The sequence below is a fragment of the Heliangelus exortis genome, chromosome 1 (genome assembly GCF_036169615.1).
Source record: "Heliangelus exortis chromosome 1, bHelExo1.hap1, whole genome shotgun sequence".
NCBI classification, from domain to species: Eukaryota; Metazoa; Chordata; class Aves; order Apodiformes; family Trochilidae; genus Heliangelus; species Heliangelus exortis.
The window spans coordinates 7,008,953-7,027,304 of record NC_092422.1 but is presented as its reverse complement, the minus strand read 5'-3'; the positions used below and the strand labels follow the sequence as shown (position 1 = coordinate 7,027,304).

Genomic DNA, 18,352 nt, shown 5'->3' with positions numbered 1-18,352 from the left:
TAATGTAGGCAACTTACTGGGTATGAGTAGTATTAAAGGTGTGCCATTTTCTGTCTTTTCTTGCCTAATGATAATGAAATCAGAGCTATCTATGTCTCTATTTTCATGAACTTCTCTTTTATCTTAGGTTGGTGGATATGTGTGATCTACGTCTTCAATTCTTCAGTCTTGCTCTATAAAGCTGTCTTTGCTTCACTGCTTATAATCACTTTTCCTTTGCATTAAAAACTCATTAATGCAGCAAAATGAGAAAAAGAGGGACAAGTGAGCAACCTCTATATAAAGATGAAAGGAGAAAACACAACCTGAATACTCAGTTTACATTTGCATACAAACAATATCTTAATTCTGATCATCTGAGGGGTTCTTTTTATCATCCACAGTCACACTTCCAAAAAAGTTTTTAAGTTCAAATTGCCAGTAATCTCAGCAGAGATAAATTATCAGGCTCTGTAGCAGCAGGGATTATACGGATTAAAAAAGTGGTCTTAATCCAACTCCTTTTGTTATTTAAGCATGTCTATCTACATATGCATTTCACTCCTCTGTTTTTATTCTTGCTGGTTGCACAGAAGATGAATGCAGTTATTTTGTTAAGGACCTAATAAGAGATTGCACCTACCTAGGGTAGGTGGAATTATGATGTATGTAGTAGCATTCACTCCTTGCACCATCTTATTTCATATATAGACTCTCTGGCTGCATCTACACTGCTAATTTAAACTCAATTTTCAGCCAAGTCTCAGTGCTTAAGGCTGTTTCTGTCTGGAGCCTGGTGGAAACAAATAGCCAAAAGTGAGCCAATAGTTAAGCAGGAGGAGAATCATGGCTGCAGTGCTGGAACTGGCTTCTCAGTCCTCTCATTTAGTAGCATACAGTCATACCCTCTGCTTTTGTCCACTTTAACTTGACTGTCTCTGGCCTGGCAAAGCACCTAAAGAAGCTGCCTGGACCTGCAACTTCAATTTCTTGCAAGTAGTGGGAACACGTTCCTGTTTCTCTCTTTACACCAGTTTTCTCAGTTCTGCTTTTCTATTAGATTGCAGCATGAACACACAAAAAAGTCACCATGGCCTGTATGATTTTAAGTAGGTATGAACAAATCCATACCATTTAATATGATTTTATCCCCCACATCCAAAGAAATTATGAGCATTTCCAACTCTGTGAATATTCTCATCATTCAGGAGTGCAACATTGAAAACAGATATATTTAATCTCGACTAAATTTTTATAATTCTGAAATCTGAGGTAGTCCTCTATCTTTCTTTACTCAGTGGGAAGAAACAGGCACTTCTGAGTCTTAACTCATTTCACCCTCCACTTGAAATCTCAAGGAAGTTAGACAAATTGTGTCCCTGAAGTTTCCTTCCACTACATAACAAACAGTCTAAAAACAAAGTATAAAATTTGATGAGGACTTGCCTTAAACCTGTTTCCTCTTCATTACTCCTAATTTTAAACTGCCAACAAAGTTCTACTTAAAGGATGTTGAGTGTCTTTCATAATTACATACCAGTGAAAGGCCAGATCTCTGGTTTAGCAGCTTTTCCAATTGCTGTTTTAGGCTTGTCTGCACCTGTAACCAGCAGCACATGCAGGGCTTGATATCCAGCACCTGCTCCTACAAGCTTAACTGGTTCGGATGTCCATGAGGAAGAAGTCAGTCCCTCCCTATTCTCTAGAAGCTCAAAGGCAAGGATCATTGTGCTACCTGAAGAAAAGGCCTGCGTGAAACCTTTAGATAATTTTGAGGGCCTTCCTCTTGTTCAGGACCATCAACACCAACATACATCAGAAGTCTGATGTAAGAAGTCTTCTCAGTCTCCTGACCTTACACATATGTTCATGATCTGGACCATGATGAAATTACAGCCCTCGTAGAATAAATTACTATAATTCAGTTAAGTCCCAATGGTTAAAACAACTACTTGCAAAGGAAAGGTAAGCATTGCCTTTCATTTCCAGCTGCATTTGTTATACTGGAGGACCCTCTCAAAAATTTTGACAGGAAAATGTCTTTAAGAAAGAGACATAATGTACAGTAACTACCTAGACTCCAGCATTCAAGAGCAATTTCCTGGTGAAGCTCTAATCACTGCTAGAGATCATAATAGGTCACTTATATTTCTAAGAAGAAACATGAGGAGAATAAGAAATAAGCAGGTAAAAAAGGGTGCATGTGAGTTATGTACTGTTTTGAGGAAAATCTGAAATAAATCCAAAATAAGAACCTGACAAACCCATATTTTTTGTTCCTTTACATGAAGAATTTTACTCTGACTTTCCAAGAAGATTCTCTTTTTTCATACAGTTTAAGGATGGCATAAGCAGCTGAAGCAGTCCCCTGTACATTCAGTTCTACAGATAACGATAGATTCCTAAAACCTTTTAGAAAAATGGTCTGTTTGGTTTTTCATTTTCACATACTCTGTAATTTTGTTAAGACTTTTACACATACATTTTTTTCTCATAATAATGTTTTGATACTCTCTTTATACTTCCGCAATTATTTGATTTGATAGACCTGTTTACACTCAAACAAGTAACCATTGCTTAATTCTCCTGCTATACTGCACATCTACAACTGAATCTACACACTGAATAAGAAAAAGATGTCATCATATTAATTTTAATTATAAGAAGTGTGGCAACAACATCATCAAAAGACTGACAATTTATATAACTCTAATATTTCGAAACCACTGAACTTATTATTTCTAATAAAATTTATTAGATCTGTTTATTATGCTTAGTCTGATTTTCAAGGACAGACTGATTTACCTAAAAAAAAAAAAAAAAAATTGTAAACTTTCATTACAAACAAAGCCTGTTTTAATTATATCTAATTGGATATTGTTTTTTAGATGCCTTCAAGGAAGAAGGCTGCTGCTTAGCAAGATAACTACCGTGCCACAAATTTTCACACAACATGCAAATTTTGTTCTTCTGGCTGTATGGTTTCACCAGTTGCCAACACCCAAACCTCAACAGAATATAGGATTGCTCAACTCTTGTACAAGTAACCCTCAGATATATTACTCCCTTACAAATTTCCAGTATACTTTATAAGGTGGTCTACTTTAAATTTCAGAAACATCAAGGCTATTTGGGTAATTTAACAAGTATAAGATTTAGATGGCCCTTCATGATTTCTGTTTTATCAGCAAGACAAGAGAGTGATCCTTATTAGCCCTTTGACATCTCCAGATGTAGATTATTTCTTCATTAATTGCCAAAGGAAAGCCACTGATGTCCTTTTGATATAGTTTCCAACAGCATTAGAAGTTTCCTTTCTCAGTGCATATAGAAAAAAGCCTTCTGCGTTCTCTGATTTCAAATATGATGGTTTTATGTTTTCAAACTATCCTGAAGAGGCTACCAGAAAGTTTTTCACCTCACTCTTTTTTATCTAAGTGAATGAATACATTTTCTGGGCTTTTTTCTATGGGACACTCCACATCTATTTTCAATGACAGAACATAACTAAGCCCACTTTTCTTCTTTTCACTCATATTTCTATTAGGAAACAAGGCCAATGTTAAAATATTTGAATTAAAATTTACTATTACCTAAAAACTTCCTTGTTGCAAGAAAACTATTTCAGTGTGAACAATGAAGAGTGGAAGACCATACGGTTCTGAAAGAAATTTGTATTTTATCAGGAAGTTTGCTCTTACAGTGTATGTGCAACTGATCTATGGGACCTTTCATAGATGCCTACAGAGCACTCGACCATCAGAAAGTGTAAAAATTGTAATGAAGATACCACCCTCAAAGTACAATTAGCATCTCTTGAAGAAGTGAAATCCATCCCTTGTTCAACACCTGTAAAGATCTGCAGCACAGTCATGATCAACTTGGTTCCCTGCTCAAAGAGTGCTTTTTTGCTCATTCTTTTCATCTTAGATGTCACCTATATCCTTCTTCAGATCTTAATTTTTAGTCACCCTTCTTCTTCACTGTCTGTGTAGCATAATCACCCTTTCTTTCTCTCTTACTTACCATTTAGTAAGTAAGCATAATTACTCTCCTCTGGTTGATTCCCAAATCGCTATTTTTATAATATTTTATCTTTATTATTTTATAAGACTTACTCATGATTAGCTTTCCACCTACTCATCTTTTCCAACAAACTTTTAATTTCTCCCACAACTTCTATTAAGTCATTCATATACTCCATGAACCTTGATTTCTTTCCCTCTTAGCCATTTCAAAACCTTGTCCAAATTCTCTTCTCACTTCCCCTACTTTCTGATCTCACTCCTCACATTTTTTTTTTCCCTTGTTCAGCAACAGCTTAGATTTATTTTTTTTTCCCTTCATCTTCATTTTGTTCATATTATGATAATAGCTATATACACCTCAGAAGAAAAGTGGCTATGTATTATAAGCGTAAGCACTTGACAGATCTAATGCAGAAGTCCCAATTTCATAAGCAGAATCCATGGAGTGTATCAAAGCAGGGACCATGGTTTCAAATGTTTCATGGGAAATGGGAACAAAATGCCATCCATGCATGAATTTTGTTTAGATTGGCACTTCCAGGTTGTATGAAATTTGTATTAACAAAAGAAGCATGCAAATTTCAGCTTTTGTACTTACAGTCTTCTCCCTTACACTAACAGAAATTCATATGCAATCATATTAGCTGTCTATCAGGAAGAAACCTAAGGTAAGCAGTGCCTTTTTTAAGAGACACTGGTGAGAGGAAGCAAGAGGGGTTATTTATGACATGTGCCTTTGTCTTCAGATGGAATTGCTATCTGAGGGACCTGTATCGGTGCACTAACTATATAGAGACACTTTAGACTAAGATTTGCATCCTAAAACATACAAATAAATAAATTTGTAAAACCCCATATATTTCTATATCTTACATTTATAATATACCTCAGTGCAAGAATTTGAAACTGGACACAAAACTGGACACAGTCATTCCAAAAAATTTCATTCCTTGTGCGATTCAAGTCATTTAGTGTATGGCTTCAGAAGTTTGCAGTCACTCTGCCTTTTATTTTCTTTTGTGCTTCTGCTACTGCTGACAACCTAACAAATGAGTTATCATAAACTCTCAGTTTGTCAGGCTCCTATATCTCTACCATTTCAGTTTTAGAAGAAAATCCATCAAAATTTTTCAGCAGTTTGAGCAGTTCATCCATTTCTGTAAATGATCTTCCTGTGTAATATCTCATTCTACATACAGGATACATTAAAAAATGGGAAAATGCTGTTGCTTGATTGACCTTATTTCATCAACAAAATTATGAAGTACTTGTAACTTGAGACATAAAACGTTATTTTAATAATGTTTAATACATCAATTTGCATAATTTTATTCAAAAGGCTAGTAAATGTAGTGAGAGTGTTTAAAAAGCAGAAATTAATACAGAAACAGTGGGTTAACTTTGAATAATTTAAGATAAATTTTCTCTTGGTTTTAGGGAAAAGTCAATTGCACATTAACTGCCAAAATTTTAAGCAAGGGAAGAACAGCATAATTTAGTGCATTCTTTGATATCTGTGACATGTTTAAGTAGCACTCATGTAATGAAATACACATGTAATGAAATATATAATACACATAGTGGGCATACCCCATTTCCTCAATAAATTAATATATAGCCAACATAATCTAACCTCATGTAATCTGTTAAATGACAATGTACTCTGACTCATATTTTTGTGCCTAAAATTGTCTCACAGCACCTTTGTTTACCTTTAAGAATTAATATTCTCTCCCATGCTCTCACCCCGTTGCCTGTGAATGAATCAAAGAATTCTCTTGGGTGCTTTTCCTCTTGTGTGTTAATTCTGGTGCAACAGCTGAAGGCTGAACTGTATTGTCAGTAACACTGCTGCAATACCATTGGTGTCACTGGGCTTTGCCTACCATAACTGGGGTTACATTTATTCATCTCTGAATGTTCTTTTGCCTGCAGTAGGGGAAGGTAAATAAAATACCTGCTCAAATAATAAAAACAAGTAATAAGTATTATTCACACAAATAAAATATGTGTAGAATTACAAACAAATGTTCGTGTATTCCACAGGACTAGGTTTTTACACACAGAATCACGTGCTTTACAAGTATTTTTATAGCAACAGAAAGGTTCACTATTTCTCTTAAAATCTTGGAAGACTCTTTAGTGTATGTGTGGGCAGAGAGCCACAGTCCTCTGCGCTCTACAGATAAAATCGTAGCAGAACGGCTCCCTCATGCCCCATTAATTTTGCTGCAGGAAAAAAAAAAAACAGGCAATCTGAATGGCTGAGACAAAATCAGAGTGGTTTTTCTGCTCCTCCCCAGAAGCTCAAGGAAAGAAAATTGATGTAACTTGTTCCCAGAGATTAACAGTGAATATGCCGAGAAGCAGCTAATACAGCATGACTGACTGATCACAATCTAAGCCTAGCCAAAATTCACCAAATTGTTCCAAATGCTTCTCAGCTTCCTTGGTAGGAAAATCTTTAGACATAAGTTTGAGAGAACTTTCAGTTTTTCATAAAAATTTATTCAACTTAAATCTAAGGACAGAAGACAAAATCACTTTCATTCACCTTCATCATCATTTCCAATACAAAGATGAAATCTTAAATGTGAACCTCAATGTTCCTTTTGGAATATTTTCTATTCATTGACTTAGTATTAAAAAAGACAAAAATAAAAAAATAAATAAAAAGGAAGATTATGCTTTGCTTTTAAGGTTATCTAGTGATTACTGCATACAACAGCAGAGATGCTTTACTGGAGTACTAAGGAAAAAGCCACGATAAATCTTTAGAAAACTGCTGACACATAATGCTCTTTAAAACATGCAAAAAGCTTGCACTGCACAAGTTCCCCCAGAGTAAGAAAGCAGTGTTGGAAAAAAATCTATGGCAGAAAAAAATACTTTAAGAATATTCTAATACAATAAAATGTATACCTGAAACACAGAAATCCTTTGAAAATGTTTAATGTTATGCAGTATCACTTTAAGTATTAAGTATTAATATTTTAAGTACTAAGTATTAAGTAAGTATTGTATGATTCCTTTTCAGGAGTGCAGCATAATTTACAAGTAACATGAAGGACCCTTTCATATGTTCTCTAGAGGTTTCCTGACATAATAAAACCTATGATTTTCAGATCTAATCTGTAAACTATATGGCAGCAGAAATTTTGAAAATATTCTTGTTTTTATCTCACCAATATGTAATAAAGGTAGTGGCCAGTGATCATCACTGGTATATTTGTATATAATATATCCCCTGCATATCAAATGCTCAATAGCCACAAGGCCACTAAACAGGCATTCCTGGGTTCATTGGATGGTCTGACATGTTACCTGCAAAGATGTGTCAGGACTTTTCAGGATTACATTTTCCTCTGCTTTATCCCATATTTGGCATCTGCTGAGTTAGGCTGTGTGATAAAAGCTTACCTGCACCCCCAGAAAGGAACACAATGAGTCAGTGGTAGGTTAGGGAGCCCAAATAACACCCTGCTTGACTATTCCCAGGCTCATCACATCAGAGATGTGCACACATATGAGCACAGAGGCACAAGAGCATGTGGGGGAACCCCTAAAGCCCTGTCAGAGACCAGTCTCCTCTCAGGAAGCCTCAGCCTCATGGGCACCCTGGGGCAGCTGGAGAGCACCTGACAAACTGGGGAGGGTATCACTGCCTCTGGGGTGGGATTCAGGCAATGAGCATCTTGGCATTGTAACAAGACTTCAAGGGATTTTTAAGGAAGGAAATAAAGGTCTGGAAAAGGGAGGGATAAGGGTGATTTGGAGAGGAACAAACATGGGAAAACAAGGGGATAAGGGGATAAAAGCGTCCAGTCATATATAAGCAAGGCTGGTCGGTGTATTTCTTTGTCTGTGCCCTGTGCCTCCTAAGCATCCACCTATCATGTCTTCTATTAAACTCCATAATTCTATTTGTTTTCTTATGTGAGGTGTGAATGTGTGTGTGTGTATCTGGAGCATCTGGGATAGCAAGGACCTGAGGCCATCTCCACTCAGTTCTAAATTCAGCTACTGGTTTCACACTGTGCATCTGTATATATACATACATATGGGGAAGAGGGGAACATGGGTGGTACCTTTGTGTGAGTGCTGATTGTGTCTGGATTGATCTGTTCAGCCATATGTTTAGGTTTATGCTTGTGCTGTTTGCATGGTTAGTTACTGGGACTACAACCCCCATGAAATGGCTTAACTTTGAGGGCTCATTGCTACCTAATTCCTATTTTCACTAAATCAGTAAGTTTAAAAATGTGACAGGCAAAACTGTTCTTATAATCTTTTTGAGTGATTCTTCACTAAGAATTGCCAGGGAAAGAACAATGACTAGTAAGAGACTTGGAAATCAAAAACTGCATTCAAAGTGTGTATGGTGGCAAACTTTATACAACATTAAAGCTTTAACTACAGTAAAGCAGGGGAATACTGTAGTATATTTACAAAATACAAATTAACTAGGTTTTAGTTACAGCTAAATATAGAAAAGATTATTCAAGAACTGAGTAGAAAGTCAAGTATCATTTGTAGCTCTGCCTCTGCATATAGAGGTAAGGTTCATTGAAATTAATTAAAGTTAATTGAAGCAGGGGTGCACAGTCCTGACTGAAGAGAAACCTTATTGATCAGATCAGTTACCTTGGGTCATGAGAATGGCTCATGGCCTGGAGATTGTTCCCTGTTTTGAAAGAAAGTTGGATGTCTTTCAACAATGTCAAGACACATGAAAAAAAAATTCCATAAACTAGAGTATCCTACTACAAGAAAATGCCTGGAGAATAAAAGAGAAGCACTTCTCTGACTTATTTTACAAACAAACTTCAAAGTAATACATGATGTCTCTAAAAAGAAATAAAACAGTATTGAAAGCAGCAGCTGAAACTACATTTGTTCTCCTCTGGGGGAATAACGAGGTCGTACAGATAGCTGGAGACTTTTACAATTTATAGGGCAAGAAACAGCACTACTAAGTTAACTGCAATCTGCTTCTACTAAGGAGAAACATGATGGTGAAATCTGAGTGATTAAACAAACTTATACGTTGCACATTATTTGAAAAATTACTATAGCTCAATGGTTTTGAGAAAAAGCCAGTGTGCTGTGCTCATCTTTCCATCACCTTTGCAAAGTATAAGACCTAAATTTGGACATTATATAAGACTGACTTTTTTTATGACCACACTACTGCTCAATTAAGCTGTGTAAATAATGAAAAAAATATAGTTGCCAAAATCCACTGAAGTGGAGTTTTTTGCCTAGCTAACATAAAGCATCATGTATTCAGCACAAATAATTTACAACTGAAAAGAATCCAAAGTTTTAAACTATTTCCATCTTCAAGCAGAATGGTTTACAGGCATAAATCACTTGACAGCTGATTGAATATGTGAATATAAATATATTAAAAATGCACTTCAATTATAATTTATTTTTATTATTAATCTCTGTAATATAGAAATTTTCCCAGGTTTCTTTCATTTCTATTACCCTCAAACTAAGTCAGTTTTCTTAGAAAATTATGACAGTTGGTATTTTTAAGATAAGGAAAGCAGGTAATATTTGTGATATGTTTGGGTTTGCTACTATACATGGAAAGCTAGGTCAACTAAACACTGATTAAAAACATCATTTACCATAAAGGCCGATTCACAAGATCACTGCATTAAAAGTGGCCTGGGCTTCTATTGTTTTAAAATGTGAAATAGAAATGAGTCACATTCTAACACAGTCAACTGACCGGCCTTGCAACAGCAGGGACTTTGCCTCACAGAATTTCCTGAAACTGTGCTGAAGATGTGGTAGTTTTATAGCATGGATCAGCTCAACCCTGGCTAGCCATGGGGGAAAAAGAGAGAGAATGTAAATAGTTAATTTTGCATTTCTATTAAAGCAAAATGGTGCTCATTCAGCCTTATTTATATTGCTGTAGGAAAAGAGTAAGAACACATTACAGATATTATAAAAATTTAGGGAAGTTAACATTGATAATGTAAGAAAACTCCTATAAAATCTGCAGTGGATAATGTTAAGAGAAATACATAAAAGATTATAAGAGAAGGAAATCTTTTCTATCCAGTGTTGTTATTAATGCTGCATGATGTACTGCCAGAATAACAACAAACTTTCCTCAGCTAGTTAAGAGGTAGTTTGCAAAACAAAACTTCAATCAACTGTAGGCATAAAAATTAAATATCCTTAAAATTACAAAGAAGGGTTCTTGTAAAATATATTTTCAGATATATCTCATTTTAAAGAACGGAAGCATCACAGAAAGTAAGCCCTTCCATTTCTGATAAGACATGAACCAAATATTTTTCTTTTCCATCTTTAATCAGAATTAATTTTATGCTTTATACAGAGCAGATACCTTCTCTTTACTTCTTAGTGCTAAGTTAAAGGAATACATCAGTCTCTGCCAACAAAGCTCTGTATTTTGTCTGACTAACATCTGAAGTCCTGCAAAATGAAAAATCATGGAACTGGAAAGCTCTTTCTTTCTTTTATATAATTTAGAGTTGCATTCAGCTCTAGAACCCCGACATAAGACATGGACCTGCTGGAGTGAGCCAAGAGGAGGACTGCAAAGATGATCAGAAGACTGGAGCACCTCTGCTATGAAAACAGGCTGAGAGACTTGGGGTTGTTCACCCTGGAGAAGAGAAGGCTTCAGGGAGACCTTATAGAGGCCTTCCAGTACCTAAAGGGGGCCTACAAGAAAGATGGGGACTTTTTACAAGGGCATGTAATGACAGGACAAGGGGGAATGTTTTTAAACTGAAAGAGGCTAGATTTAGATATTAGGAAGACATTATTTCCTGTGGGGTAGTAAGACACTGGCACACGTTTCCCAGGGAAGTTGTGGATGCCCCATCCCTGGACGTGTTCAAGGCCAAGCTGGGTGAGCCTTTGAGCAACCCAGTCTAGAGAGAGGTGTCCCAGCCCATGGAAAGAAGGTTGAAACTAGATGATGTTTAAGGTCTCTTTCAACCCGAACCATTCTGTGATTCTGTGAAAACTGTTATGATAATGCTAACTCTTCTTTAACTTTTGAAAACAGCTTCCAGTTAAGTTCTACACCTTTCTAATACAGTGAAATCTACCTCAATGTGCTATTGTCTCAAATCACAATTTAATTCTATAGATAAGTAATAAGTCACTTGTACTCTTTCTTTCTCAATTCAGTTCAGAACTGTGACTTCATGACAAAGTAATTAAAAATAAAGGTTTTGTTGAGGAAAAATTGCTTTGTGTACTTGAAGAGCTTTATTAACTTCCTAAATATATAAATGAACCCCTAAATAAAAACTAATATGGACAGAAGAATTTATGAAAACAATGGATTTGATGACTTAAGACAATGGACAGTTCTATAGAAGTATATCTTCAAGAGGTTATTTTAACCACTGGATCCTTGCAAACCCACAGATCTGATTTTAGCTTACTGCTGCAAAATCCAGTAGTGTTATCTGTAGGTGGGTAGTGTAATGTATCAAAAATGACAGAAAAGCAAAAGATAATTCAAGGCTAGGGAAGCAAGACAAAACCAAATTCAAACTACATTTAATTTAGGTCAGTTTGGGTCACACAGTTACAGGCTCACCCGATTCTTCAACTGCTCCAAACAGTTCTAGCAGACAAACTCTACATTCTGCTGCTCATAGACAAATTACCTTGTACAAATTTAAAATGAAGTATAGGTCGGTGTAGTGAAGAGAATACACATCCCCCCCCCCAAAAAAAAAAAGGATATATGGCTTTCCTCAGAGTGATAAAAATAACTGATAGAGCAGTCCATTACTGGCTTCCTCACAGTAGAGGCTACAAGGATAAAGAAAAGCATCCCAACAGGAAGAGACTCTGCAAAAGCAAAACATGGAACCTCTTTGAGGGGTTTATTTCAGTGATATCCAGCATGATGGTAGGGGGTATCCAGGAGCCTGTTCCTGAGTTTAGTTTTTTGCCAGAAAGTCTGTTACATAATCTCCAGTGTGTCAACAGACAACTGGTAAATTCTGGGAGTTTGCATCTCAAACACAGTCATGATCTGGCCAAAATGCTAAAGCACATGCACTGTACATAGTTCAAACACAAAACGTATGAGGCATTAGACATTTTCTCTGCTGTGTCCACCTGAAGCAGAGGGACACAGATGAGTGTATTATGTGCTCTTTTTACAGTTCAATAAGCTCCCCTCTTACAGTCTGCTAATGGCAATGTTTCAATCAAATCTCTACAGAAATAACTTCTTGAATCTAAAGGCCAGGGCTATTCACAGGCAATTGAAAATGAAAGTATTGTAATTTTGCAGAATGAAAATGTGAAAGAGCAATCAGATATGTGACCAAAGGATGCTTTTACTTGTTGGATATTGACAGGATGTTGATATTTTTACCTCCTTCCTTACCTACACCATTAATGTTTTCTGGGTTTTTTTGGTTTTTTGAGTTTGTTTTGTTTTGTTTTGTTTTTTTGTAATAAGATATGTAGCACTCAAATATGCAAAGTGGTGCTCATTTCTCAAGAAAACAAATCACCCAAAATCTTGAAGTTATTTTAATTCCTTTTATGTTGTCTTTGATGAGGCCTAAATATTCAATCATGCTTCCATTAATGTAAAAGGCAATCCAGTGAAAAAAAAATGACATTTTTCTCTAAAACCACTTCGACCCCTTTTGTAAAGGTGTTCCTTTCTAAAACAGTATATTTTAAAAGGAAAGACTTGAAATATATTGAATTTCAGGTAGAAAAATAATGGATATGAAATAGAGGCAACTAGGTTCATAAGATCCATTCTGTACTTCTGCTTCATGTTTTGGACAGCAAAACCATGATTTTTGCCTGTCCATAATACCAAAATCCATTTAAGTCATCAGATGGCAGGATGAAGATTGTTCTATTTTTTACTGCTCAAATGAAGTTGTTTTCTGTTACTTCATTATTCTTGGGCTACGTAGTGCCTTATTCACTAATGTTCTCAAAATATTTTGTAAAAAGGATTCAATTCAATCTTGTCAGTCTTGCTATTATAAAAGAAATATCTCGTGCCCCAGTGCAGAAACAATGAGATACAGAACACAATATACAATTCAAAGGCCAAAGCAGAGAAGCCAAGACAATGCAGTTTTTAAAAACGAGCACAGAGTACAACCAGATTTAGCTTTTCTCTTGCACATTAATTAACAGACTAAAAGATTAGTGTAAGCAACAAACAAGTATTTAAAACTGATGTTTAACAACTTGGAAAACATAAGAATTATTTGAGATAATATGATGTGCTAATTCACTTTCAAGACTATGCACAAACTAATTTAGAAAGAAGCAACAAATTTTTTCTGAAGAGAAGTTGATGGGAAAAATATATACTTATATGTTGATATTTTAATGTACTAAATTAAAAAATTGCAAATCCAAGAGTTCCCTACTTTTGTGAAAATTCATATCTTACTCTTTTAGACAAAAATTTATTTTTACTGTCGTATTACCATTGTCCTAAAAAATTTGCTCATGAGCTTAGTAATATATGAGAGTCAATCTTCATTATGTAATGCCACAGGATGCAATTTATTGTAGACACGATGTTTTGTTGTAGAAATATATAAAATTCACTTGTTTGGGTCTAGGCTGTGTCTACATTCATATTATCCAATAAAAGACTTTAAAGTACTGACTGTCTCAGAAATTTTTGAATTTCCCCCCTTCTTTTTACAGTCAGAATAGTAAGAATTTTTCTTTTTTTGCAGCCTTTCAGTCTTTATATACCTCCTTCTAATCCAGGCTGCTCTAATTGACTGGTATAGCAGAGATGAAAGCTGAAAATGTTCCTAACCTCCTCACTGTGGCATTACCATGCCCCACATTTCCCTGCACAGGAGCTTTCCCAGAACAACTGCTACACTCCAGAAAGGTCTGAGATCCCGGATCTCTAGGCAGGGATGCACCAGACATCCAACAGTCATCTGTATGGCCATGCTCAGGCATGGGGAAAGCAATAAAAAAATGTGAATACAGTTCACAAAAACATAACCTAAGTAGCCTGAAAATCACTTCTTTAGGAAACAACTTGAGTGCATTTGCATGGAATTGAGCATAGGAGGCACAATAGGAAACAGAAACCAGAATTAAGTAACAATAACTAACAAGAACAATAATAAAAAACAATGGGAAACTGAAGAAAGTAGCTTTCTGTGATTCTATGAAATACAAAGAATTCATTGTGACCTAAAGGAGAATAAATACATATTCTTTAGCTCTTAATATTGTGACAACGCAGGGTGAGGAAGGGAAAAATCATAGCACTTGACTGAACTTATATTATGTTTAATTAAAGTGAAAGGAAAATAAAATTCCATCATAAAATAAATTAGAAGGTTCCCATCGATTTCTGAAAGTGACACAGCAAAGGCAGCCTTATGGCTACTTTTAACAACTATACAGCATTTTGGAAACTAAAAAAGAAATAAATATGGCTTACACTGTGCCACAGAGAGACTGTGATGATTCATGTGTTATTAAATTAATGCTTCTCATTAAACAAAAAGATCTAAAAATTTACAGCCAAAGAATAGAGAACAAACAAACCCCCACAAATGTTTAATTGTGCTTAAAATGCCACAGAATAATTCGTTTTGTACCATCGAACCTTCCTATCAAATTTATTCCCACATCCAAAGCTTGGAAAGCCAAAGATTTCAAGCCACTGAACCTAGAAATAAAGCTAATTAACTTTTTTTTTTTTTCCCCTGGTATTCACTGCATGCCTAAATTATAAGGAATAGCACAGAGTATAATAAAATAAGACCTTTTCTTTTGTCTCATTTTAAAAAAGCATACTGCTGAAAAACAGTCCTTCACAGGATGATATTTTTTTTTCTAACTGTTGAGTTGAAAGGTTTGAAGAATGTCAACAGCACCAAAACGTTTATTTACATTAATTTAAATCATTAGAATGTTAATGAGACAAATCACAGTTTACCAGTTGCATACTACCTGTAAAGGGTAATTCCTCTCTAGTGGACCAGGAGAAACATTACGTTTGAAAATGGTTTGTGAATGGTAATCATTGCTGTGAAACTCTGTAAACCCTCAGTATCTTCTGGAGAAGAGTGGCAGAGAAGATGAGCAGAGCTGTTATGGAAATGGAAATGCACTGAAGGTGCATTGTGTAAAACAAAACAATGAGACAGGTGCTGCTGAGCTGACAGCTTAACAAAGTCACAAAAAGCCTCGGTGTGGTAAGTATCAAAACCAAAAATAGCCTGACCTTATCCAGTGATCTCTCAGGCTATCATGTGGTGAGTAATGTCAGAAAAACATAAGATTATTTTGATTCACCAAAATTTGCAAATCCATGCTTATTCCAGTGTTTAAAATTTGAAAATAATTTCAACATGGCATAAAAAGCCTTGCTTAACTTTGTTATGCTAAATACAATGAAAGTTATAGCTATTTAACAAAAAAGCCAAAAAATTTTTATAACATAAAAGCTTCTGTTTTGTTGTAGGTTAGTAGCATTTTATTTATTTTTGAAAAAAAACGAGTGGACAACATTAAGCAGTCATCATGAAAAGCATCTTAAAAAATGCAGCAGTCAGAAACACAAAACTAACATGACACTATTTTTTGTCTGATGTATCACTTCCATATAAATCTTCTTGCAATTTTATTTAACAAATTAATTGAGAAATGGCACTCAGATTTTTGGGATGAACATTAGAAAGGAAAAAAATAAACAAAATCTAATTAAAGGACAAGGGATAAGACAAAAGAGAAATTGCTTAAGAGTAAAAGAATGTGATCAGAGAAAACATGGTCCAATTGGTAGTATCTAAAAATTTCTGCCTTTTCTTCCCATATGAGGCTTCCTGAATTCCAAGTGTGCTTTGAGGCTTGAAGGTTTGACAAATGGAACTGAATAGTGAGGATCTGCCATGACTCTGGCCCTGAAATCAGCACTTCTGGGTTTTTTAGACACACTGCTGCTATGTGAGTATCAGCTACTCTATGCTCAGTTACATCCTGACTGCTTTTAGATTTGGACAGAAAATATCATAATTTAACCTGGCTTCTCTGGTCCTTAAAATAATTTGTCCCTAGAGTGTTAGATTGTTGATTAGACAGTAGCTAAAAAAGAATGATGACTTTTAGAAGCCTAAATAACTAGCTAGCTAACTCTTAAAGATGCTTAAACATTCACCAGGCATTTATAGTCTTCCTGCAGGCATGTCTGGAAATACTGACAATGCTGAAATGGCAGGTGATTGACTCATATTCAAGTTTCAGAATAATAACTAAATGTAGCTTTTGGTTATCTCTCTGAACTGACCTGTCTGAAAAGAGAAAAAAAACCTATTTAGGGTATATCTCCTAAATTATATTTCCTGAAAGAGAAATTATATAATGGCTGCATTATCATATACTTTGTTCATCCACTTTTAGGGGATTTTCCTCTGCCTTTTCCAAGATTTGAGATACAATGCCCCACTGACACAATCTTAGAGGCTGTGTTCTAGGCCTCCCATGCTATTCTACGCTGTACTGGGTCTGGTTGGGAGGGAGTTTCTTCATGAGTAGCCTGTAGGTGCTATGCTTGGTTTTGTGGCTGAAAAACCTTGATAACACACCACTGTTCTGACTAATGATGAACAGAACCAGCACAGCATCAAGTCTTCCTCTCTTTCCCATTCTGAGCATCCTACAATAGCAAATTGTGAGTAAAGGGTTGAGAGGAGACTCAGCCAGGACAGCTGACTAACTGAGCAAAGGAATATTCCAGACCACATGATGCTGTGCTCAGCACCAAAAGTTCAGTGAACAGAGGAGGAAGGAGGGACATTCATGGTTATGGCATTTGTCTTCTCAAGTAGAACTGCTACACAAGACAAAGCCTTGCTTTCCAACAAATGGCTGAACAACTGCCTGCTCATGGGGCGTAGTAAATTAATTCATTATTTTGCTTTGCTGTTAAACTGTCACGATCTCAATATACAACTCCTCTTGCCATCCTTCTGTTTTCCCTCTGCCCCACAGAAGAGGGGAGTGAGAAGTGTTTGGCTCTTTGCCAGAATCAACCAACCACATGGAGGGAATGCACACACAGGTAAATATGTGTCTGGTCCAGTTACTACATCAGAGAAACACCACAAAATCAAATTAAACCAAGCTAAACTGAAGTAGTCCTAGGAGCAGGAATGAAAACATAGGCCTCCCAGCCCACTCTCCCAAGTTTTAGGTTGGAGGAAGAGGTCATTTGTCCATATGTTTGTCTACCCTTCCCATTTTTGGAGAATGTTCAAACATATAAATCCTGATGAGAGAGAAATATCTATTTGTAAAACAAAGATCCCATACTCTATGGGGAACTATGTTGGCCTGGGCTCTGCCGATATGAATCACCTTGACGTTTCTTATTGCCTCATCTAAATCAGTCCCTCTTTGGTAGCTCTACTGTGTCCCATATCTAAGGGGCATAACTTTTCCCATGCACTGAGTAAGGGTAATGAGACTATTTCAGCATTGTCTATTTTTACACCAAGCACCTTCTGTTTATTTATCTAGTTCACATCATGTGTTGGAGACTAAAACAGCCCACAGGCATCACAATACTGTCAGTATTTCTCTAGAATTTGTTTGGTTATTTGTTTTGCTTTTTTTTTTTTTTTTTTTTTTTTTCCTTTAACAGAAGGGAAGACTAATACAAAAGTGGTATAAAAGTGTAAAAGTATTGATAGACTGTGTTATGGGAACAAATCATATTGATTGAACATCTTGTCACTTGGGTAATTGCATCTGTATTCAGGAATTCTAACACTGTAGCTGCACAGCATCCTGGGCACAGGTCCAGTGCTGGAAATGAGAACTGGGGCTTACAATGTCCCTTTTGGTAGACCTAGAGAACATTAAGTGTAAAAAGTCTCATTAAAACAGAAGTAAAGCCAGACCCATTGAAAGTGAAATCTGAGCAGATAATTCTTATGTCAGGAAGGGAAACTGAGATTTAGAAATGATAGAAAGCATTTTAGGAAACTTGAATGCAAATGAATGGAGAAATATTATTTAACTTTTCTACCCTTTACAATCGTTGGAATTGCCAACAGGAGATTTAATTCTCTTCTGCTTTACAGCAGCATCATTCTTCTAAATTGCTCTTGGCTGTAATCTTTACATGTGTTCTGCACAATAATTTCTAAATTTTGTGAACTGTCAGAAATAAACAAGATGGACAGGGAAACCCTTATTAAACTTCCTTGTCAATTCTAAAAGACAGAACTCAGCAATATGAATTGTGTAGGTATGCTGGGAGAAGGATTATATAGTGGCTGACTAGCTTCATACTCCTTGCC

At 35.8% G+C, this 18,352-nt stretch overlaps 1 protein-coding gene across 26 annotated transcripts in view; it reads right to left on the bottom strand.

The window, feature by feature from the left end:
• DLG2 (discs large MAGUK scaffold protein 2) overlaps positions 1-18,352 on the bottom strand; it is a 961,231-nt gene that overhangs the window by 379,680 nt on the left and 563,199 nt on the right. The gene's annotated exons all lie outside the window — the stretch shown is intronic.